The sequence below is a fragment of the Capsicum annuum genome, chromosome 2, assembly GCF_002878395.1.
Source record: "Capsicum annuum cultivar UCD-10X-F1 chromosome 2, UCD10Xv1.1, whole genome shotgun sequence".
Taxonomy (NCBI): domain Eukaryota; kingdom Viridiplantae; phylum Streptophyta; class Magnoliopsida; order Solanales; family Solanaceae; genus Capsicum; species Capsicum annuum.
The window spans coordinates 129,027,146-129,043,414 of record NC_061112.1 but is presented as its reverse complement, the minus strand read 5'-3'; positions in this window follow the sequence as shown (position 1 = coordinate 129,043,414).

Genomic DNA, 16,269 nt, shown 5'->3' with positions numbered 1-16,269 from the left:
AAAGTCATTACCTCTTTTTTCGCTGGTATCGAGAGCCTCATTGATATTACGGGATCTGTGAGTTCTTTCAAAGCGCTACCATACCATTTTTAACTCATAAGGGCTACCTATTTAACCCGTCAGGGCTACCATTTTTAACCTGTGCTTATTTTCAAAGCGTTGGGTTATTTTCAACCAAAAAGATGTCAAGCAACAGTTTCTCTTTGAATGTAAAATCATATCTTGAAACCTATGCTTTATGTGATGTCGTGATGAGAGAAAAATTCTTACAATATTTTATGAAACTTATGCAAATTCTTTCAAACAAGACAAGATTGTTGATGTTGTTCTTTAAACACAAAACCAAAAGAAGAAAAAAGAAAGTCCAAATTCAAAATGGAAAAAAAAATAAATCAAGAAAATTCAGATCAATTGCGAAAACAAAAATTGAGGAGGAGCAGTTTTTTAAATTGCAGTAACTAAAGCAAAGGAGTGTTGAAGTTTACTTTAGTTACTGCAGTAATTTTTTTAGTATAATAAGTTTACTAGTTTTATGATGAATTTAAATTTTAAATGTTTGTTAGTTGGTTTAGTTTGTTGCGATAGTTTGGATTTTTGAATTTTAAATTATGCAGTTTTTTTATGTTTTGTTGGTTATTTAAAACCCCTCAATGCTTAATAAAAATTATTGAAAGCTTGAAAGTCATTTCAATGCAAAGAGAGTCGCTTTAACCCCCTTTTTCGTTGCCTCATCTTTCTTTTAAAAACCAACAAACTATATATATTTGAAAAAAAAAAAAAAATTTACATATATATATATATATATATATAAATAGTACATATATATTTTTTCCTTTTAAAAAAAATATATAAAAAATATGTGTGGGATTACTTTTAAAAAAAAAAAAATTATTTCTTACGTGGCAATGACATGACACTGATGTGGCACTGATTTGCCATGACATGACGCGTGTGTAGTGCACTCTTCATTGTGAGAGTGAATTTTGATTTTGAGGTTGAAACTAATTCACTTGAAAGTTAAGAGGGTAAATAATTGTCCAATTAGTTTAGGGTCTAAAGTATGTTTTGACTACAATTTGAAGGGGGATGTGATGTCTTTTCTCATATTAAAAAATTATATGAAATGTATTATAAATTATAAATTTTTTTTTATTTTTATGAAGAAATACATCTTAAAATATTAATTAAAGTTTGTATTCTTTGATTCTAAAAAACAAATAAGGGGCAAATAAAAATAAATGGAGCAGTAATTAGTAATTTAGATATCTGAATAGCTGTTACATGTTTAGAGGAAATCTAAATACCTAATATAATTTTACATATTTTGTATTATTGAAACACATAGTAATTTCTTGTAATGGTGCAATAATATAGGGCTACTTAGCTAGTATAAATGTGTATACCAGTAGCCCAACCTACGAATTATTCTTTAATGATTTTTCCAATCAGTATTGCTGAATGCTGATTATGCATCTTTTCTTGACGAGAGAATTATAGAGTAAGAAATTAAATTAGCCACCATGAGCTACTAAAATTTTTCAATTAGTAGATATTTAATCGATAGGTATGTTCATAATTAGCGGGGAATATAACTATTACAACTAGGATTGTTTATTTATTCATTTATCTAGTTAAACATGTTATATTTGTTACTACATTAAATCAGTTGCAAACTGTAATATTTAATAAGGCATAGTATTAGTTTTGTATTTAAACATAAAATTTTATCAATGTGAAAATTCCTAACATATATTCCACAAAATAAACCCAAGTAAAGCTTACTTTTTTAGAACCCTCATTGAGTCAAAAACGATGCCTACGCCCCGAATTGACCAAAGAAAATGGAATAAACATAGAAGAAGTAAAAATTACAAGCGATGGCACCTCAACAGGAAAATGTAGTACATTCAAATAGAACATGCGGCACAAGTGTATAACTTTTTTTTTCTCATAAATTTGAATTCGCACCAAGTAGGGTCTACTTGGGGCTGGCACTCTCTACCAAAAATATTTTTTTTTTATAAACATGATTTGAATCTGACATCTCTACTTAAGGAAAAAAAAAATCTCATCCACTGCACTACATTTTTGGCAATAAATGTATAATTCTTTAAACGAGCATACCTTTGAATCTATAAAAATTACGTGTACATAACTCTTTACAGATCATCTGAATAGCAGGTGCTCATATGGCATTTGTCCGCGCCCTTACAGTTCTGGGGGCGTGACAACAAAGCTCCTGGTTTTTAAGTTTTTAAATTAAGGCAGAGCCCTCCACTCCATAAATGAAAGGCACAAATAAACGAGGATTGTGATGGAGTGGCAAGTACTTTTTTATTTTTAATTAAAAGTTTTGCATTAAGTTCTTCTGAGTATGAAACTGTCTTTATTAATTAGCGCATGAAATTTTTTTGATGTAAATTTAAATTTAGTCGAACTACAATGCAAATATCAGAAATTGAATAAAAAAAAGGAAAAAAGAAAAAGAAAGCCACAGGCACAATACTGTCGACAAAAACAAGAAAACACTTGAAAACAACAGGGGCCAAAGTGATGGGCGACGCTACCGGTTCATTAACGACTGTGATGTCAACTCAATTAGTTTAGTTTAAATGTTAATATTAATATAAAAATATATTAAATATATACAAATTATTACTTAAATTGTTAGCATTTTAATATCATAAGCTTTAAATTTTAATTTTGCCGCGGCAAGTAGCCAACATATGCTGCCACGTCTTAAGGTTGAATCTTTTTTTATTTAAATTATAACTAGTGTATCTCTTAATTGATAAATCTACTACTATAGAGCCACGTATCTGTGTTACTAAATTAATTATGATTAAATATTACTAATAACATATTCAAATATACTTTTTCATCTCTATTTTTCTCCTGAGCCAACTGCTTTTGTTTGCCCCTTGTTTTCTTGTATTAATATCACACACAACATTTAAGTTAGTTTCATTGGGCCGCCACTATGGTTCACCCAACTTTTTGTTTCTCTTGGTTTACTTTATAAATGAGGAATTGCATGCCCTGAATATTCATTGACACAAACAAAAGAAAAATCTCAAATGGCTTCTCTTGTTCTTCTATTATCTGAGCTTCTTAAGCATGAAAATACAGATTATTTAACTTCATCTTCAGCTGTTTCTTCTTCTTCTTCTTCTTCGTCTTCAGTTGCTAATTCTTGTGCTATTGTAGCTGCCAAAGGAGTTCAATCATTTCCCAACAAAAGGGTATTCAACAGTTCTTCAAGTAACTTCAACGGTGATTTCAAATTGGCTGAGGAATTAGAAGAACTTCCCAAGATTTGTGTTGATTTTGTTTGGCCTTAAGAGTATTGATTTGTAATTGTTCACCAGTTAAATAATGTGACTGAGTTTTCTTTCTGGTGGAAATGACCAAATTTCCTTACTCTTTTTTCTCATTCCTTTTGTTTATTTCCCAAACGTATTATTACTTTACTCCATCTATTTCGTCTTATGTGATTATAATTTTTTATTAGGTCACAAAAAAGGGATAAAACATTTTTATATTTTAAAAATAATACATAAATTGGGACGGACAATAAATTCATTTTGAAATTGATTTATTAATTCAATCAGTTGTCGGAATTTGTACAAAAGTTATGACAAGAGCCCAATATCTAAATAGAACTAAAACTGGAGCAGCTTCTTTTTTATTATTGGTTGTTTACTTTTTGTTTGGGAAGTTTTGTCAATCTCAAATTGAAGTTCACTAGTTCAAGGAAAGTAGTTTTCATTTTCCTCATGAAAATGGTTAAATGAAATTTAACTAAAAAGTAGAACCATGGGCATTTGGTACATATTAGGGAAAGTTGTTCTAATTCTTTTTTGCAAAGCTTAAAGAGACATAGTTGAATTATATCTACTTCCAAAAGAAAAAAAAAATTGCACTAGATTTTAACCTAAAAATATGGTGGAGCATCCTATTTTCATCGCCTCATTTAAGTACTATTATTTTTGCTACAAATATTCAATATTAGATAAAATAGTACACTACTTTTTCTGTGTTTTCATCAGACACATAATTGAAACTTAAGTCAATTTTAATATTTGTTTCAATTATGTTGTTGGACAATAAAATTTTAAGTTCGTAATAAAATAAATAATTGGGATAAAAAAAATATTACAACAATTATTTTATTTATTTTAATATGTGAATGTTATAATTTTTATGAATCCTTTGATTCGCTTTTTCAAATATAAATTTAAGGATTCCGAGCTTGATCTTCAATTTGAAATTGATTTGTATTGATCTGAACTTGTACTTGAATTCAATGAATTTTGAGCTAGTTCTTGAATCTTGTAGAATTGATCTTGAGTGCTTGAATTTATAGAGAACATTCATGAATTTATAGAGAATCTGTGGCGTTTGATCCACGAGCTCTCTCTTGCTTCTTGCTGAAATTATCGATCTTTTTTCTGAATTATGAGACATTTATTTATAGTTGTAGGGAGGAAAAAGTCATGAAAAAGGTGAACTTTTTTCGTCCAATCAAATTTAAGTGACATGACACATTTTTATGGGCTTTTAATTTCACTAGGTCCATCATTTTGATATGTGGTATGATTTTATTTGTTTCTTCACTTGACTTGGCATGTCATATTCTTTGACACGTGACGCTTTATTGGGCCTTTAAAATAAGATAACACCTTGAGCTTAGTAAAATGGGCTCACCATTTGTAGATCAAATTAATGGACTGATTCAATAATAAAATTTTAGGAAAAAATACATAAAGTAGCATACTTAAGTATTAAATTACAAAAAATAGCGACACTTTTATCAAATTACATTTTGTGGCATATGTAATTGTATGTATTTGTATTTTTGTAGCAACAGTTTGCAAAAATACAAAATACATATCGATCATAAGGACAGTAAAAATCATATATATTTGTATTTTTGTAGCAACAGTTTGCAAAAATACAAAATACAACTTGCTATATTATGTAATTATGAAACTGTTGATATGAAACTCATAATTAAGGGGATAAGTATGCTATTTCTGAATTTTGTCCATTAAATTAAACTTTTATTGGGATAAATTACGCAAAAACACATATTTAAAAGGCATGAATGCAAAAAATCTCTTTATCTTTTAAAATATTTCATAAAATCTCATATTTCTCCCTTCTCTCTTGATACATATTAAATAAGAAAGTAACATATTTGTAGTTATTTTAGGAGAGAAAATAATGAGAGAGAATCTCTTAAATATCAAAGCAAAAAATCAATTTAAAAAATTTTCATCAGATCTTGTTATTTGTAATTTATAATTTGATTGAATTTTTTTTCATCTCTACTAATTTCCTTTTTTCCTTAAAATTTTAAAAATTTTACCGCGTGCTTTACGTTGACAAGCATTCATATTCTTTTGAAGAATTTTCATAATATAAAAGCTAAAAAAATTCATAGTCTTCAGCGGAACCATGGCAATTACCTGATCACTGTAATGGTCGGCAGAATTATATATCAAATTCAGCGTTGATATATATATATATATATTCGATTAATGTGCTTGATACATAAATAATGTTGTTAATTTCATGATACATTTTCGTACGTAAACGGTGATACATATGAGTGATATATTTCCTAGTAGTATATTGATGATAGATACAAGTGATACATTTGTTGTCAGAATATTCATGATGCATATAAAAAATATACTTTTTGGTAGTGATTCATATTTTTGATTCATTTATAAATGTTTAATACATTTAAAATATGTTTGACATATGTAGTTATTTATTTCTGTGTGAGATTGAATTTTGAATGGGTGTTGAGTAATTTTACTAGATGTATCATTATCATACAACTGAAACTAGATGTATTTATACCACAATTTGCGCGTGATTTACTCCATGTAAAAATTGAAAATCAATTACTTTCCTACTTAACTAACCACTCAATTACAAATGTATCACAATACTTATGTATCAAGGTTAAAGATGTGTATCACAAAAATCAAAATCTGAAATATCTTGTAATTTAACAAAATTATGATAAGAAGTGTTATAACCTGTTAAAAATTTGAAATTTATGTAAGTTATCCTCAATTAAATTCGTATTTATTTGAATTTAAATAATTAAGTCAATCATATTAATTCGTCACATTTATTTGAACTAATATATTTTAAATTTGATTTGGATAAAATTTATATGCCCACACATGTGTAACTAGTCAATATTTGTGTGGAAAAGGCGTAATGATGTTAAAGGAATTTGTTAGATTTGTCCAAGCAAATTGATAATTAAAGTTTGTCCTGGCAAATTAAAGTTTTCATATAATTCAGTCATGTATGCCTAAATGAAGTATAGATTTGTAAAATATAAAACCATGTTAAATAAATTTGTTATATTTGTGTTTTTGATAAATTGATGATTATATTTTTTTTATAATATATAAAATTTACGTTTTAAATTTGAGCTTATTAAAAATATATTTGAGTGTTAAATAATGTGTTAATTAGTTAAAATTTGAAGAATAAATCATTATTTTTGTCAAATGCACATGTCTATAATTTTAGTATGCATACACGAAAAGATTCAAACACGCATGACTGCAAATTTAATCAATTTTACACATACCTCGGTAAAAAATTTCTGAAGTTTTACCTTTACAAGTTATACTGACATCAAGTGAAAATGTTTAATATTTAGTTCTTCACAAAATTAAATTTCATAGGTAAGTGTTCGAAAATATCAGGGGAAAATGTTTAATATTTAACCTTCGAAAGATTAAACTTTCATATATGAGAGAGTGAAATTATCAAATTTCAAACGCGATTATCTTAACTTCTTAATCAATGTAGATAAAATTACAATTAAAAAATATAAATAAAGTATTAATCAATGTGGATAAATTTACAATTAAAAATTAAAAAATTATTAATTAAAGTATAAACCATATAAATTCCTTATATAGTGAAAGTATCTACATCAAAAATGGCTACTCATGCACTTCTCATTGTTACAAGAAGATTAAACTTGGGAAGTGGCCAAGTTGGCCCACTTAACTCGCAAGGCCCAGTTGCAGGCCGTGACTTGGTCCAGCCCAGCTTGTACTACATTCCTTTTTTAGAAAATTTCAGAAATAACAACTGTAGAGCTTTCAATGTAATTTTTATGGCAATAATTTTAAAATTATAAAAAATAGCAATATATATTTTGTATTTCAGTAAACTATTGCTATTTAAATACATATACAATAAGATATTCCCTTCCTAATTTAATGTTAATCTGTTTGTGTTAAATAAGGAAAAAAAATGTTCCTTAATTTATGGCACATTTAATTTTACAGATTCCTTTATCTTATAAAACTCTTTTTTAACCACAACCGTTGAATTACAGATACTAATTGAAATTCAAAAACCGTTTTCTATAATCAGCAACTCAAATCAAATTCAAAATAAAGATTCAAATTCAAAAACGTTTTCCTTCATGTTATTTTTTTGCCGATCGTCTAAAATTTTGAAGAAAAGATCGAAATTACGATGGTCCAATTACATGTATCGATAAACAAATTTGATTTTATTTGTGATTTTCATAAAATAAAATTGCAAAAATTACTGAAAAACTTGTAACAAAACTGCGTAACAGTCGTAAAATTCAAAAAATTGAAATCGTATATGAATTTTACCAGTTCTAAAAAAAATGACTTGATCGAAATTCTTTTTTTTAAATTCAAAGTTATCTGTGTCGTTATGTAATGTGAAAGTTGAGATGCAATTGCTATACATTAAATTTGAATTTTAGTCGATGATAACTAGTATTCGAATAAATGATTTCTTTTCGTTGGAATTCGTTTTGCAGTTTTGTATATATGGTACGTATTTGATATTTAATTTTGTTTTTATTGATTTTTTGTGTTCTGGAGATTGACAATGGGAAGCATATTGTTCTTGTCAAACACTCTTGTAGATGGACATATGAACAACGTTATGAAGATTACATATGTTTTCAGCTATATGTATTTATAATATACATATGCAGTACGTTTATGTGTTCACTGACAGTTTCATATGTTTTCAGCTATATGTATTTATAATATACATATGCAGTACGTTTATGTGTTCACTGACAGTTTCATATGTTTTCAGCTATATGTATTTATAATATACATATGCAGTATTTTATGTGTAAAAATCACCTATTCTTGTATGTATTTTTCAATATGCAGGACATATATTTCTTTGGCATGTGGTGTACTTGATTCTGAAAATGATGTATCTTAGACTTGGTTCTTTGAGAATCTGAAGGAAGTATACGGTGAAAGATAACATACGTGTGCAGTTTCTGATCGTAATGCAAATTTCATAAAAGTTATTGTTGGTGTGTACAATGATGTACAACATTATGCATGTATGCGGTGTCTATGAAAAAATGTACAATAATATTGTTAGAGTTTAAATGTTGCACTTATAATTTAAATGTTGATCTGTTCATGATGTAGCATTATATCAAAAAATAATTGCTTCATTTTTTTACTGATAATTATATGATTCTAAATTTTGATAAAAATGTTTGATGTTATTGAAGTTGTTATAGTTAAATTGTTGCAATTTTTTTACTGAACTTGCTTAACTTAATTCATTATGAATATATTGTACGAGACATATAACATCATTGATTTATACCTAAGAAACTGAAAGCCACACTTACCAAATTTTTAATCTGAAAAAATACATATGAGAATCTATTAAGTACCTATGTCCATCTATAAAAACTAAGAATAAGTTAACATACCTTTATGTAATAAAAAAAAAATACATATAAAAACATATCAATTACGTAATCAAAACTTTAAATACATATATATTTTTTTTTAAAAATATGCATTAATCATACATAAATATGTGCGTTATTCATAGATATATACGCATAATTGAAAAAAAAATCTATGGATAACAATACATATGCATATTTACTTAAATACACGTATATCTAGTAAAAAATATATGTATTAAACTAGACAAATACATATACATATGCATAGCCGAAAAATACATATTAAGACAAATGTGTGTGTGTGTGTGTGTGTGTGTGTGTATATATATATATATATATATATATAGATAGATAGATAGATAGATATCCATAGCAGAAAATATATATTTAACAACAACAACAATAAACCCAGTGTATTTTCACATAGTGAGGTTTGGGGAGGGTAAGATGTACGCAGTCAAACTTGTAAAACAAACATATGCAATATTCATATATACATATGCATTATACATAAATACATATGTGTTAATAATATATACATATACATATCTAGAAAAAAAACACATGCATTACTCAAAATGCTTATGCATTACTCAAAATACATATGCATAAAATGGAAAATACAAATGCATATATGAAAAATACATATAGTAACTGAAATATACATATTAATTACTCAAAAATATTCAAAATTGGAAACCACATATTCATACCGACATATGCATAACGTAACATAAACTAACCATGAAAAATTCTATTTTGTAGTTTAAACGTCAAAAATTTAAATATCACATCAAATAAATATTAAAATATCAACTTTCAACATTAAAGTAACATATGAAACCTAAGAAATATTCAACTAAATGTTAGTCCACCTAAGAGTTATTCAGCTAAATGTTTTCCCAATTTTCATAGGAGGCCTTATTGGTGTTTCATCATCACTTTGTGCCTTCTCTTCTTCTTTCCTCGAACCATAATGCCACAACATTGAAGCATATCTCGTGCGAGGAAGATCTGAATCAAAGTCAACATTTGAAATACATTCACCAAAAATAACGCACTCAGCATATGCCATCATATATAAACTACAATCCCTGCAAATACAAATATATATCTATACTGTAACAAATACATCTGATATAATCCCTAAAATACAAATACATATCTTAAATTTAACTGATACATATCTTCACATTATAAAGACAAAAATACATATATGAACATATTTCCATAAAATATAAGATTACAAATAAAAAAATACATATCTATACTGTAACAAATACAAATCTTACAATACCAACTACAAATACATATCTACACTGTAACAAATACAAATAGAAATCTTATCATTACCAAATACAAATACATATCTATACTATAAAAATTACATTTTATAGAAATCTCGTCGGAATATACTGACCAGCCGCTACCACATCACCAAAAAATTCATAAAAACGATGGTCAAGCTTGTCCCTCACCGGATCTGCAAAATCAGCGAACCACCGATTAAAATTCAACCCCTGTGATCGGTTTCGACTAATACTCGCCGGTAAAACACCATTACTGTCGCTATTGGTAACCTTCACGGTGAAATCCGCCGGATAAACCCTCCCTCCATCGAAAATTCATCGAAAAGCGTCGAAATCGACGAATCCAATTGAAGCCACCAGCCCACCCATCGCCAAAAACGGCATCCCTTGGCTGTAAAACACCAAAACAAAAAAAACGAAAAAGAAAGCAATACGATAAATAAAAAAATATAAATTATATGAAAAGATGATATACAAATACTATGGAGCACAATGTTTATCAACAGATTGAGAGATAAAAGCGAAAATTGAAAAAAAAAATAGAAGATGCGGTTAATTGGAGAGAGAGAAGTGAATATTGTATGAAAAAAAGGAAAAAGGTAAATCGATGGGAGAAACACACACTCTTCTCTAAAGAATGGATAAAAGTATAAATAACATAAATACCAGCCTTGTAAAAGTAAGTACACTTTCTACCACTTTTTTTAATTACTTTACTCCATCTCCCTATTAATATACATAACATAACCGACATATACATAACATTTTATGTATATGTGGAATTTTTATAATATGTTTAGGGTATTGGGATTTTTTGTAATATTGAAAACATAAGTTGTGTATTTGTGTAATTTTTAGATAAACTATTACTACTTTTATTATAAGTTATAATTTTTAAAAAGTGTTGCTATTTATTGTAATTATAGTCTTAAGGATGCTATAAACAATATTTAGGCAATAAATTAATTATCATAGTTAATATTTATTTAATTATAGAGGGTAGTTACAATTTAATATCTAAATATATAATTATAAATTTACTTTGGAGATTTGTATATAAATCATAAAATTAGAGCGCCTCCCAGTAATTATGACTTGATATTTGCTATTCCACATATTTTTTTTCTTATAAATCAATGGAAAATGATTAAAAAAAAAAAAAGATCTTAAACTATGGAATGAATAAAAATGCTCTTTGTTAAAAGTTTGGTTTTAAAATATTTCTTTTTTGTGGTGAAACTTTTGAGTAAACTCTGCCTGCCATTCTCTTTTACGACACTCTTATACTACTGACAGAAATTTGTACTCAAATCGGTCAAAGTACTTTGAGAATGTGAAACCCTTGCTAATTATTGCCTTAATCCTCCTTTAAATGGAATACACCTAAATCTTTCTTTAACAATTACTACTATCTCTTGTAACAATATTTCACAATAACATTTAAATTTATGTTCTCGATAACAATATTTTACTATAACAGTCAATTAAAAAGCTATTCAAAATGACGCTCTTAGAAAAAGAAAAGTTTAAGAGGTAATTATTTACTACTTTCTCTATCTCAGATTACTTGATGTATTTGTCTTTTGCATAATTATTAAAAAAGAAATTAATAAGGGATGTAAGTTGACTAATACGACTCTATTAAATTTATATAAAATATTGTCATTATCTATTAACGTTAATTACTCTTTCATTAAATTACTAAAGATAAAATTAAAAAAATATATTTAATTATCTTTCGATTCTTTAAATATGTTAATTACTTTAAAATAATTTATTTTTTAATAAAATATGTCAAATAATATAAAAGGTAGGAATTAGAGAAAAATAAATACTTGATCCAACATACATGGAGATCTGTGCCACCAGTAAACATGGTTTATGCTTGTTTAATAAGGAAAGTCAAACAACGAAGGCACATTTTGGAATCTACATTGATTGATAGTAATAACTAATCTATGCTTTCTCTTCCTAAGTTTCCCTTTTTTTTCTAACATATTATAATAATTCTTTTCTACTCCTAGATTGACCAATTGCCACATGAATTTTTGTGTATAAACACGTGAATTATCAGCTAATCTTACGATTCTTCAGTTTTTCCATAAGATTGACTTTGTCTTTTCGGAATATTTAGCCAGCCAAGTTTAGGATATGCTACGAATCCGTTACACTGAAATACTTTCTTCATTCGATTTTATTTATCACAAATTAAGATAACATATCTATTAAAAAAATAATTAATAACATGATTATTTTATTATAGTATTCCTATTAAATGATACTTCCTCCATTTCAAATTACCCGTATCAAATTGAGATGACATATTGATTAAGAAAAATAATTAATAACATGATTAGCTTATCATAATACCCATATTAAATGATGTTTATATTTTAATTTCAAGAAAAAATAATTAATGCAAAGGGTAAAACATAGATATTTTTTGGTCTATTCTTGATTAATGAAAAAAGACAAGTAAAATGAGAAATCAAATTAGAAAATTTGGGATGGGTAATTTGAGACGGAGGGAGTATCTACATTGTGTCTTGAAATAAACTTGGAGAAAAAACAATTAATATTAAGGGTAAAATAGAAAAAAGAAATTTCTCTTTTCTTGATATGTCAAAAATGACAAGTAAAAGTAGAAATTTAATTAGAAAATTAGTTAATTAAAAGTGAACGAAGAGAGTAGGAGAAAATACCCACCCAAATAAGATAATTTGACAAATCAATCTTATCTTCATAATTTGATTAAATTAATCTTATTTAATTTTTAATTTCAGTTTAATATTACTCGCCCCTTCACCATATTAATCTACTTAAATTAATGTAGGGATAAATGTGAAAAAATAGAATAATTAATTCTTTCTTACAATTTTAAAGAATTAATAACCATGACAAATAAAATGAATTAGAGGGAATACTATAGTAGATAGGGATTCTTGACTGCATAAATTTAAAGGAGTATAATTTCAAGGGAAAAATAAAATAAAATTATTGCATTCAGGCTAAAGATGTATTATTATTTTCTTATCATCAATTCTGAATCAAAATTGTGCCATATTAATCCTTGGCTTTGGAAAATGCCATGCGAACCAACACCAAGGATAAGTCAATTTTTGTTCATTAAACTTTAATGTGACCCTAGTCCCTACTGAACAGCTGGACCACTAATTACTCCATCCGTTCGATTTTATTTGTAATATTTTTGACATGACATATTTATTAAGAAAATAATGACTGATATAGTAATTTTATTATACTGTTCCTATTAATTGATATTTAGTTAATAAGTATTGAAAAATGATTTGAAGAATAAATAATTATTGCAAAGGGTAAAGTATGATTTTTTTTTGGGTCTATTTTCTTAATTTATCAAAAATGAAAAGTAAATATAGAAATTAAATTAAGAAAATAGTGATAGGTTAAAAAAAAATGGAGGGTATGATCTAAATAATAGAAATATACTCCTGTTGACAAAAAACCATTGACAATTGGAAATTGATAAGGTGCTTAACTTAAGGCGTTACTCGAGGAGCTTGTTGCTATTATTAATAGAGTGAAAATTTCCTTTGAGGAAACACAATTTAAGTCTATGCAAGTTGTACTAATATTTTAGAGGCAAACCTTCAGAAAAATTTATGGTTGTTATAGAGAGGTAATGTTATATCTATGAATATTGATTTTTGACATCAGATCTCATTTAATTGTTATAAATAAAAATATGTAGAATTAGAAAGAATATGAATATAAAAAAGTATGAATAGAAAAAAGATAAGTATTAGTAACATTTTACTCCCACAAAGTTATGAAATAACTTATGTGTATCATTTAAATATAATTTTTTCCTCTAAATAAGATATCAATACTAAAAACTTATTGTGTGCAGGACATTAAAGATGACTACAACAAATATTTTGATATTTTATACATAATATATTTCTTACAAAATATTATGTATTACTACAATAAACATCATTGATGTTATAATGCTGTTATAGAGAAGTAAAATATAACATGAAAAATCTGTTCTGAAAAAAACTATGCAACTATAGTGAAATATTGTTATAACGAGATGACGTTATAGAGAATTCTTACACTTCTATAACGAAGTTATTCAAATTTCAAAAGATATAGTAATTGTTAAAAAGGGAGGGAATCAGAGGAAATTCACTGTAATATTTATTAGTTAATTGTATGAAAATAACAAGTCACTTTACTTAATAAGATGTACTTTCTCAATTTCTAAATATTTGTCATTCATATTAAAAAAATATACTCTTTTCATTCCTAAATACTTGTCATTCATATTAAAAACTGAAAATTTCAATGGTTGCTTGGATGAGACTCATCTCCACAAGATTTAAACGCTATGCAGCCAAGCCAGCTTGTTGGCCATATGCTACTAACAATTTTTTATCTTCGTTTTACAACAGTTACATCGTGTCCCTCAATTAATCTTTATGAAGCATTTTGGATCACTACCTAAAGTTAATTTCGTTTTACTACAAGGACATTGTGTGAAGTGAATTTCGTTCTACTACAATGATATTGTCTCCCTTAATTATTGTAATGATTAGCTTCGATTAAATTAATGACCATTAATTATTGTCACTTATTACAGAAAGTATAAGGTTCTTCTTCTGGTAGCTTATAAGGCAAATCAATATTACGTTCTTAAAAGTAGAAAAGTAATACGAATATATACCAATGTTGTCGATATTACAATTTTAAGTAATCTTGTTTATACGATAGATAATTTTAACGAAAGATTCAATATATTTTGAACCAAACCAAGCACGAGGTCGAATTAACAACAGTAGTGGTCCATTACAGTCACTATGTATCTCATTGGTATATTAATTCTAGAGCCGTCAATATGGGCTAGGCCCGTTGGGTCGGCCCAATTCAACCTGTAATTTGATGGAGTTAGGCTTCAGTTTTTACAGCTCATTTAAGAACAGGGTTTTTTAGTCAGACCTGGATAAGCTCGGGGCCTGTGGGGCTTGAGCAATGTGGGTTGGGCTAGCCCGTAGGTCGGCCCATAAGTCAAATGCATGCAACTATTTAGATTGCTTATTAGTATTTTAATTATTTGGTTTGAAGGATATCATGTCAAAAGTTATTTAATTTCCCTATTAGGAGTATCTTTTGGGGTGTTGGAGACTTGATTAACAAATATTAACACTATGTAATATTGTCTGATAATACTTATATTTATTAACATTCTATAATATATTATTTTTTTTAAAAGCGAGCTGGCCCATGAGGTTCACAGCCCATAGCGTAATAGTATGGGATTGATGTTTTTTGGCCTACCATTTTGATGGGCCAGTCCGACCTAACCCGTCAAACTTAAAATTCGTGTGAACTAGCTCGGATGGGCTAAGTCAACCCGTATTGACAACTCTAATTAATTCAGAGGGGAGATAAAGAGAAAAACATTGCATGAACAAGGTCTTCATCTTTTCCCATTTTGCTTTTTTAAATTTAATTTTTGTACAACATACATGAACAATACCATTCATAGGAAATTTTACATGCATTTCCTATCCTTGCATGTGCAGCATTTACGCACTTGTCTTCACAAGCATGTTAGGACTTCTATTACTAGATCCTTGCTTTAATGAAGATTAATTGAAACCCTCAACTTAAGGACACATTAGGTCAGATTTGATAATGACCTATAATTATCTTATGTATATAAAGTATAAAGAAAACAAATTGTAAATCTATGGCTCTTCGAGCCCCATTAACAGCGTGTACTCTGGACCAATATGGACGTACATCGACTACTATATTAGATATTTGTCATCTCTAATCAGTTATAAATGTACATACTATATCATGCTTATTTAAGTTTTTGGAAAGTCAAAATTGTTTATTTTAGAAAATTGAGATATTTGGCCAAGCTTTTAGGAAGAATGCATAGTGACATTTGTTTTTTTCTCAGAAATACTTTTGAAATCTTAGTCAAACACAAATTGATGCTTTACTGTTGTTAGAAAAATTATACGTAGTTAAATTGATTATTGAAATACAAACTATTACTCTCCACATTACCTTTTGCAAACAGATCACTTCTAATTATAAAAAATAAAGAGAGTTTAGAAGCTGACCAAACAAGCTACTATTAATTCTGCCCCTATAAATACATGGCTCTCGCTTCCCTTTACACACACCACTTAGTTCAGTTGA